The sequence below is a fragment of the Manis javanica genome, chromosome 3, assembly GCF_040802235.1.
Source record: "Manis javanica isolate MJ-LG chromosome 3, MJ_LKY, whole genome shotgun sequence".
NCBI lineage: Eukaryota > Metazoa > Chordata > Mammalia > Pholidota > Manidae > Manis > Manis javanica.
In genome coordinates, this window is record NC_133158.1 from 15,358,723 (window position 1) to 15,369,432 (window position 10,710).

The 10,710-nt window shown below is 34.8% G+C and overlaps 1 protein-coding gene across 5 annotated transcripts in view; it reads left to right on the top strand.

Moving 5' to 3' along the window:
* The window catches only part of TAFA1 (TAFA chemokine like family member 1), a 708,714-nt gene that overhangs the window by 208,612 nt on the left and 489,392 nt on the right, over positions 1-10,710 (top strand). The gene's annotated exons all lie outside the window — the stretch shown is intronic.

The following is a 10,710-nucleotide window of genomic DNA, read 5'->3' on the forward strand; positions in this document are numbered from 1 at the left end:
ATAATTTCCCACATAAATGTATTTAAGGATAAAAACCACATGATTTCAATAGATGTCAAATAAGCTTTTAATAAATTCCATACACATTTGTGATAAAATTTTTAGCAAACTATGAATAGGAAGAAATTTCTTTAATCTGTCAGAGTATCAAAAAAACATAGCAAACATAATTCTTAATAGTAAAACAATGGAAGCATTACCTTTAAAATTAGGAAGAAGTCAAGAATGCTCACTTTTACTGCAACATTATACAGGAGGTCCTCACTGGTACAGCAAGGAAAGAAAGAGATAAAAAGAGTATAATGACTGGAAGGGAAGAAACCATGCTCTCATCATTTTGGACATGTGATTATCCTTATAGAAAACTGAACAGTTTATCTAAAGAAGTAAATATAATAATAGAATTTAGTAAGGTGGGTATAATACCAACAATTGAAATTTGCATTCATATATACTAACCAAAAATTTTTAGATAATAATTTTGAATAAATAATATATTAGCAAAAAATAATATATAATAATTAGGAATAAATTCAACAATAAGTGCTTGAGGCCTTTGTGGGAAAAATGATAACACTTTATTTAAAAATATAGGTAAACAAGACTATGTAATACTTTTTATGAATAGAAAGTCTTAGTGTTGTAAAAATGTTACTTATTCCAAGTTGATCTATAGATTAACTGAAATTCAAATACAAATTCCAGTAGAATTTTAAGAGGAGCTTTACAAGCTGATTTAAAATTTTAATGGTAGATCAAATGCCCGAGAACAACCAAGAGACTCCTGAAGGAAAAAAAGAGGATGAACTAAAATTAATGTATGATAATTAGCATGGAATAGTATAGGCAAATCGATTGATGTAATAGGCTCAAGAGCCCAAAAAGAAACCCAACTGTATACAATACTTCCATATATGTTGTATGGAGCCTGTGCACATTAATGGAGAAAAGATAAACCTTTCAATAAATGGTGCTGTGATAATTCATTATCCAAAAAGCAAAAAATAAAAAAAAATAAAATAAAATGGGATCCCTGCCATGCCCATAAACAGTATCAGCACTTGATAAATTAAAAACTTAAATGTGCAGGCAATTATTTAAAATTTAAGAAGGTAATTTATAGGGTATGTACATAGCTTTAGGATTCAAAAAAGTTTTCATGACAAAAAAATTACTAGCCATTATATTAGTTTCTTGTGGTTACTGTAACAAATGACCACCACCTGGGTGGCTTACAACACAGAAATTTATTCTTCCAGAGTTTTGGAGTCTAGAATTCTGAAATCAAGGGGTCTGCAGGCACATGTACCTTCTGAATGCTAGAGGGAAGAACCATGCCTTTCCTCTCCCTAGCTATAGGTTAATGGCAATCCTTGATATTTGGTTTCCAGAGGCACCATCCCAATGTCCGTTGTGTTGTCCTGTGATCCCTGTGTCTCCTCTCTCTCAGTGTCCAAATTTCCCTCTTAAATACACCAGTAATTGGATTTAGGGTCCACCTGAATCCAGTGTGACCTCTTCTTAAACCGATTATATCTTCAAATACTTTATTTCCAAAAAAAAGGCACAGTCATAGTTTCTGAGTGGACATGAATTTTGGGGGGACACTATTCATCTCAGTACAACCATGAAGGAAAAGATTGATAAATATTTTCACTATTTACCATAAAGAGAATAAAAATATAAGAAACAAACTGACAGAAGATGTTAGTAATAAAAATAATGGACAACTTTATATGAATATAGTTATATATAACATGTAAATAACTGATATGAATCAATAAGAAACATAAACAATCTAATAGGAAAATTTGCCAAGTCATGAATAAGTAGAACACAGAGGAGAAAACATATAGTAGATTGCCTAATGAAAATGTTCCAAATCTTGTTAGTATGAAGGGAAATGTAAATTAGCATCACAATAAAATATTGTTTTACTTCCCCTAAATTATGGGTCTGATAATACCAATTGTTGGTAAGGATGTAGCACTAGCAAGAACTCATAGTGAGATTGTTCATAGAAACATTATTTTTAAAAGCATAACATTAGAATCAACCCAGTGTTATTTGGTAGGATAATTGATACATTGTGATATATTCACCAAGTGTACTATTGTGTGACCAAAATATGAATTAATTATCGACAGACGTGACAGTACAGATGAGGTGTCAACCAAGGGAAAGTATTTGATACATACATGTGTGATTAATCTAGGTTCAAAAAGCAAGAGAATGGTAACTATAAAATTCAAGATAGTGGCTACCTTCAGGGAAGAGGCAGAAAGTTGATACAGAGAAGGAGCAAATCTATATTAGTTCTTGGGTAGTAGATTCATACGTGTTCATTTTATTAGGCATTCATATAGTAGATGTATGTTACATATGCTTTGTACATTAGCAAATATTTCATGATGTAAAAAATAATATTCATATGTTTTTTTTGTTATCATGGTATGGGAACCCAGATATATTCAGTGCTTTGAAACTAGCCCCATTTAATTGCAGTGTTGGTGGACTGGGATTTAAGCAGTCAATAGAATGTACTTGCAATTCATAGAGTCGCTGGAGTACCACAGCCTATGTTGGAATCCTGACTCTGCCATTTACTGGCGCAGGATATTGGGAAACTTTCTTGTTTTCTTTTTACCTTCATTTGTTTTTAAAAATGAAGATAAAATTGGGCCCTGCTTCACAGGGTTGTTGTTATGAAAGAATGGGAGTATAATATCTCTTAGTACGTAGCTCTCGAACACAGAGTAAGTACCTAGTAAAATGACCTATATAGATTAAATCAGAGGCCTGAAATGTGCCTGAACATGTTCTCTTACACTTCTGCCATTGCCACTAATAGACCTTACTCCTAGGTAGCTGCCATCCCCTTGCCTGGGACCAGAACGAATACACATGAGCCCAGCACACAACGAGGAGCCAAAGTCAAGTGGGCCTGCAGTTTGAGGGAGAGCTGCCAGGCTGAGCCCAGCCTAGACGAACCAGTCCCCAGCCAATATGCAGTTAGAGTTGAGAACAAACACTTGTAAGCCTCTGAGTCTTACAGCATTTTGTTTGTAAGAGGAATTGACTGGTATCTGAGACACTATTATTGTTTATAATAATAATAATAATTGATATTAAAGATTGCTCTTGGATCCGCAGATTCTGTTACTCATGTTGTACCTACACAAGTTGGATTTAGTGACTTAAAACACTGAGAGTTTACAGTTTCTATTTTGAGCAGCTGCCTCAAGCATTAAGTATCTTACTGCCATCGACCTGGTCTCTCCTGTAGGTCCAGAGCACGTAGACATGAATCAGCTTTGCTTCAGCACACTGCCATTGTCAGAAAGACCTGAGGATAGATGAGACACACTATCTGTAGTTCAGTAACCAGTTTTGTTAACTAGCTGTTTGACATCTCAGCTATGAATGTCTCCTTTTGTTGTTAGATCATTGTACAGTCTATAAACAACCCACACAAAAATTCTTTTATTGATCTGCTTGCAACCTGCCTGGTAGCCTGGGTCAGGATTATGTTAACTCCTGTGTAATGAAAAGCTTTAATCTCAGAGTAGTTATAATGACTTGCTCAAAGCCACACGCTTGTAGATGGTACAGCTGGACTAAGATGTGCAGCTTTTGATGCCAAGAACTGGTTTCCTTTCACTGCTTCATAGGTGCCTGTTAACACCTCCTATTTTATTGTTTGAGAGTACACATTTTTTAATGCATTGGGTCACCAACAGAATGGGTCATCTCTGATGTCACACTGGTGCCATGGGAAATGTGCTAACATATAAATGGAAGTAATTTGTCATCCCTGTGTCAGCCAGTAGAACTCAGACAAACACATGAATTTCAAAACAGTAGTTCCTGAAATTCTAGATCTTTTTGATTTCTGAAATTATGTTTGGTTAGAAGATCTGGGCCAACCCTCTTTTCATACACTTATTTGGAAATTAAGGTATCATATGAAGTGAATTAATGAATGAATTTATTGCATTTTCTTCAAAATTTCTGCACAGAGACAAAGTAATGGAGGGTTTCCAAGACATTGGTCCTGCTTGGAATCTTATCAGATGTCCTTGTTTGCAAAACTCTTTTAAATAATGTTGCATTATTTTAAAACATACACTGTATTCTTACCAGGTAAGATTATAAGAGTTTCTAAAACAGTTCCTTGCTGTTGAAAGAGAATTGGGTTCTATGATTTGTGTTAGGGGTGTAGGCCTGTGAATTTGACTGCCTCAGTTATAATCTCATTTCTACCACTTGCTGGTTGTGTGACTTTGGACATTATTTCAGATATCTGGCCCTCAAGTTTCTCATCTATAACATGAGTCAACTAGTAAGACCTTTCTCATAGGTTTATGTGAAGATTAAATAAGTAATTCATATAAAGTGCTTAGAAAAATAACTGGCAATGGTAGGCGTTTGAATGCTAGCAATTGTTCCTCAAACAGGTGTTAGGAGGGTATGACATTTGGCAAGTGATTTCACCTTCGTCAATTACTTTATCTGGGCAGTATGTAGTATTGATTGCTTTATCCGAGTATTATGTGGTAGTTAGAAGACATGGGACATGAGGAAGACTGCTTAGGTCTCAGATTCCATGGGCATGTAAGGGAATATCTCTGGGATCCAGTGACTTTTCCTTAAAATAAAATCCTCATGGGATTGTTCAAAAGATGAAATGAGAAAATGAATGGAAAACACTTAGACCGATGCCTTACACATTGCAATACTTGAAAATTGGTAGTGATAATGCAGCAGTGAGGGAGTTAGAATAAAAAACTAAAGTTTATTATCCTTGCTGCCTTTGGTCTGAAAGTGTAACTCTGTAAACCTTTAGTAACAATATTTTGGAATTAAGCTTTTGACACCTTTGAGTTGTTAGCTGCCTGTCCCTGGGATATTGGTCTCTGGCTGCTGGTCTCTGCACCTGCACTTGGCTTCAGGCCCTCGTCCCTAAAGGGGCATGCTTGGGGCTTAGCCAGAGTGCATACACACCCAGTGGATCCCCTGCAGCTCACAGCTGCTGCCAATATGTTGCCTAGAACACACTCTCCTTGAGACAGTTCCTCTGAGTTGTCATCCCAGTGGTGGTTGGAATGGATTATGTCCCTCAAAAGTCCCTGCTTCTTGCATTATATTCTGATAGTTCTGAAATTCCATTTTTGTTTATCCCTTGCCCCACACCAGCCGTGTTTTATATATAATCTTTGATCCCTTCCTTATCTATATCTGGAATGCTTCTGTTTTTCGTCCCAGCCTGTAAAACTTCAGGGCTATCCATCTTCAAAGGTCTAGTTAAAAATATTTCTTTGCAGTTAATCAGAAATTATTTCCTTCATTTAAATTTCTCATAACACTTAAAAAATAATCTAAACCCTCTACCTTGGCCTGAAAGGCTCTCTGTGATCTTGTGATCTGCTCTTGTGTGCTTCTCTGATACCATCTCCTACTTCTATGCTTTAGTCACACAGCCTTCTGTCTGTTCATTAGGACTCCAAGTTTGTTACCACCTTATAGTGTTAGTACTTACTGTTCAACTCTGCCTGGAAAGCTTTCTTCCAAAATCATTTCCTGGTTGGCTTTCTTTCCTTCTTCCATGTTTCAGCTCTCAAAGAGGTACTTCTTGACCATCCAATCAGAATATTTAAAAATTTAACCAAAAAAAAAAACCCCACTCTCATTCCCATCACTGTGGCATTGTGATTCTCAACTAGGGTGATTTTGCTCCCCCCGGGGGATATTTGTCAGTGTCTAGAGATGTTGTTGGTTGTCATAACTGAGAATGTGCTAATAGTATCTGGTGGGTCGAAGCATCTGAGAGTGCACAGTACAGCCCCTACACCAAACACCTGTCTGGCACAATATATCCATAATGCTAAAGTTGCAAAACTGCATCAAGCATATAGTCTATAATTTTATTTTCTTCAAGGAGTGTGGCACTTTTGGAAACTATCCCATTTATTCATTCTTGATTTTGCCCATCTCCTGAATTATGATGCAAATGCTATGAGAGCAGGAATCTTGCCTGCCTTTGTTGTTGTTGCATATCCAGTATCTGCTATGGTGCCTGATACTTGGTAGAAACTTTAAAAGTATTAGTTGAATTAATAAACCTATCAGTGAATAAATTTAGGGAGAAGCTATGGGTCATGCATGGAGGGAGGGTGTGGTGGCTATTTGAGCATGTTCTTGGATTATATACTTGGTGGAAGGGATATGACCCCACAGTGACTAATGTGATTAATGAACATAGAGCTAACATGGACTCATTAGTAGAAAATAGCCAATGTAAGCATATATTGCTTTTCCTATGTGTCTAGGTATCCATGTAGCAATCTTCTATATCACAGACTTGTGCTTTTCTTACTTATGCTCTGCTGAGTATACTTAAGGGGTTCTTAGTACAATTAATTCTGATTTTATTTTTAACTATTTTCAACTGTGTAAAAAATTAAACCCAACATACACTGTCAGTTTTGAATACATTGAAACTCCTACACAGAACTTTGTGGCCATGTTAATGGCATCTGAAGTTAATCAATATCTTTATTGTACTGAAGAATGATACACAACCTTAAACAGTTTATTCAGATTATCTTTCAACTTAAATAATACCATTATCTAGTGTTTTAGTTTTAATCCCTTCCAAATTAGACAATATTATTTTATTTTATACTCTTAGTGATTTTTTATTTACCCACATATGTGCCAGTATCTTTTCGCACCTTTCTTCTTGCAGTTCAGCCCCTCTCTAGATATCATTTTCCTTCTGTTTGATATGCATCCTTTAGAGTATCTTTTAGTGAGAATCAGAACCTTCAATGAAACACTAAATTTTAGTTGTCCGACTCTTGCCCTCATGATAATATATGTGAGCAAATTCTTGATATTGTTAGTCACTAAACTTTGAAGCAAATTTCACCATATTTCTATTTCAAGTTTCTGAATGCTGTAAATTAAAGAAAATGGACAGATCACAGGTGGGGATATTTAAGAAACACAAACATGATGAACTATATGATGTCAGTTTTGCTGGTTGAAATTGGCCAATTATCAGGAATTTTGTATGGTTTATCCAACATTTATAACTATTCATATGTAAAGATACATAGAGAATGAGACCCCATGATTTTTAATAATCTTAAAAATTTTTTAATTGATGAACATTACTTATGATGAACATTAGTAAAAATATAAATGTGAAAGTAAAATTAACTTATACTAATAAAGTATCATTTTAGTTTGAGTTTGTTTTACATATTGGCATTCTATAAAATATTTCATTTGAGAAGAAAAGTCTTCTAATTAAACCACATCAAAGGATGAAGAATGTATTTTGTCCTTTGATGTATGATTTTTTACCTGCATGTCTTTGATATAGAATGTTAAGGTACAAAGTTATTATGGTGGTTGTTTTATAAATCAAGAATGGATATTCTCTGCTTTACCTTGATTTACAGACAGAAAATTTTTGAAAAAACTTCTACAAAAATGTGAATTAACCCAGACTTTTCTCTCATGAATCTATACCTGAAATTTCTCTCACCACAAGTGAAGGCTAAGTACAATTTACATCTTTAACTGCATGCTTTTCCTAAATTTCTTTTAACTACTTTTTACTATACAGTCATGTCCGCTTAGAAGAGGATGTGATGCTTGTGATAAAATTGATCTAGAACAAGTGAATATTTATCAATCCAGCTAACGACAGTGATTAATAAATTAAACTATTTCTTAAAATTTCCTGCTTCCTGATAAAATATTTCTCTAATTTACCTGTTTCATTAATATAAAATGTTGACTTAATGATTTATTATGATAATATAGACAAAATGACTTTTCTGTTGCTTATAATATACTTCTAATTCATACAGCTCCTGGAAATATTAAACACCATTCCCATTATGTTATTTAGACATACCTCCTTTATTTCTTGACATATTTTTAGAACTAATGGTCAAAGTTTGGTGAATAAATGAAATAAGGGCAACTGTTAAACAAATTTAATAATTATGTCTATGGTAGATAATTCTACTTCTAATAATTTTATAACTTAATGATTCAAATAAAGCTATTTTTTAGAATTTTTTCCCTACAAAAGGGCTATTTAATGTAGACTTTTATTTAAAAAGAATACTGATATCATTATCACCAACTTATCTCAGCAATAGTTATCATTCTTTATATTGCATTCTTCTTTACAAGCTTACTTAAACTATTTCATTTAATCCTCAAAACAATGCAGAGAAGTAAGTAAAACATGTAATATTCTCCTATTTAGAGATGTGAAAAATAAGCTAATGTATTTTAAGTGACTTAATCAAGTCAAGCCTGATTCCAGACTTTATCTCTGCCTAGTGTTCTTTCCCCACCCTCATACAATCCTAAAGCTCATTAAACCCAAAGCTGGAACTAGTAATGAATTCTAAGTAAGCTAGAGATAACTTATTAAAACAATTCTTGAATCTCAAAGTAGAAGTAAATATATGATTTTCAAAGATAAACCTCTTGCTACATTTTGGTTTTAGGCACAGTTTGGATACCTGTATTGCCCAATTTGGTAGTCACTACTTAGATGTAGCTGCTGAGCACTTGAAATGTAGATACAGGCATACCTCAGAGATATTGGGGGTTCAGTTCCAGACTTTGCAATAAAGTGAATATACCAATAAAATGAGTGAAATGAATTTTTTTGTCTCCTAGTGTATATACAAGTTATGTTTACACTATATTGTAAAAATAAACTGTGGAATAACATTAGGTCTTAAATAACAATGTACATACATTAATAAACATCTTTTAGTGCTAAGAAAAGCTAACCCTCATCTGAGCTTTCAGCAAGTCATAATCTTTTTGTTGGTGGAGAGTCTTGCCTCGATGCTGATGATTGCTGACCAAACAGTGTGGTGGGTGCTGAAGGTTTGGATGGCTGTAGCAATTTTTTAAGACAACAATGAAGTTCACTACATAGATGGACTCTTCCTTTTACAAATGATTTCTCTGAAGATGCAATGCTGTTTGACAGCATTTTACCCACAATAGAACTTCTTTCAAAATTGGAGTCAATCCCCTGAAACACTTCTGCTGCTTTGTCAACTAAGTTTATATTATATTCCAAATCCTGTATTGTCATTTCAACAATCTTCACAGCAACAGATAGATTCAGACTCAAGAAACTACTTTTTTTACTCATCCACAAGAAGCAACTCCCCATCCATTTTAAAGTTTTATCATGAGATTGCATCAATTCAGTCTTATCTTCAGACTCCACTTCTAATTCTAGTCTACCACATCTGTAATTACTTCTTCCACTGAAGTCTTAACCCCTCAAAGTCATCCGTGAGTGTTGAAATCAACTCCATCCAAACTTACTAAGTTTGACCTTTTCCCAAGAATCATGAATGTTCTCAGTGGTATCTACAATGATGAATTCTTCCCAGAACATTTTCAATTTACTTTGCCCAGGTCCATCAGGGGAATCAGTATCTATGACAGCTATAGCCTTATGAAATGTTTTTCCCAAACAATAAGACTTGAAAATAGAAATGATTTCTTGATCCATGGGCTGCAGAATTGATACTGTGATAGCAATCATTAAAACAACAGTCCTCTCATTGTCTATCTCCATCAAAGCTCTTAGGTGACCAGGTACATTGAGAATGAACAGTAATATTTTGCAAGGAATCATTTTTTCTTACCAGTAGGTCTCAACAGTGAGCTTAAAACATGCAATAAACCCTGTTGAAAAGAGATGTACTGTCACGAGGCTTTGTTGTTCCATTTATAGCGCACAGAGTACATTTAGCATAATTCTTAAGGGTCCTTGGATTTTTTATATGATAAATAAGCATTGGCTTCAGCTTAAAGTCACCAGCTGCTTTTGCCTCTAACAAGAGTTTCAGCCTGTCATTTGAAGCTTTGAAGCCAGGCATTGACATCTCTTTAGCTTTTAAAGTCTTACATGGCATTTTCTTCCAATACAAGGCTATTCTGTCTACATTGAAAATCTGTTGCTTTTCCAATACAGGGCTATTCTGTTACATTGAAAATCATAGCTGTCTCCATGAATTATCAGAGCTAGATCTTCTGGATAACTTTCTGCAGCTTCTATATCATTCACACCTGCTGCTTCACCTTGTACTTTTCTGTTACACAGATGGCTTCTTTCCTTAAGCCTCATGAACTAACCTCTGGTAACTTCCAGCCTTTCTTCTGCAGCTTCCTCACCTCTCTCTGCCTTAGTAGAGTTGAAGAAGGTTAGGAGGGCCTTGCTCTGGATTAGGGTTTGGCTTAAAAGATTGTTGTGACTGGTTTCTAAACCTTCTACCTAGACCTCTATAACTTTCTTCATATCAGCAATAAGGATGTTCTGCTTTCTTATCATTTGTTTCTTCACTGAAGTAGCTTTTTAATTTCCTCTAAGAACTTTTTCTTTGCATTCATAATTTGGCTAACTGTTTGGTGCAAGAAGCCTGGATTGTGGCCTATCTGGACTTTTGCCATGCCTTCCTCACTTAGCTTAATCATTTCTAGCTTTTAATTTAAAGTGAGATATGTTTGACTCTTCTTCCACTTGAACACTTAGAGGTCATTGTAGGGTTATTAATTGACCTAATTTAAATATTGTTGTGTCTCAGGGAATAGGGAGGCCCAAAGAAAAAGAGAGAAAGAGGAATGTCCCGTCGGTGGAGCAGTCAGAAC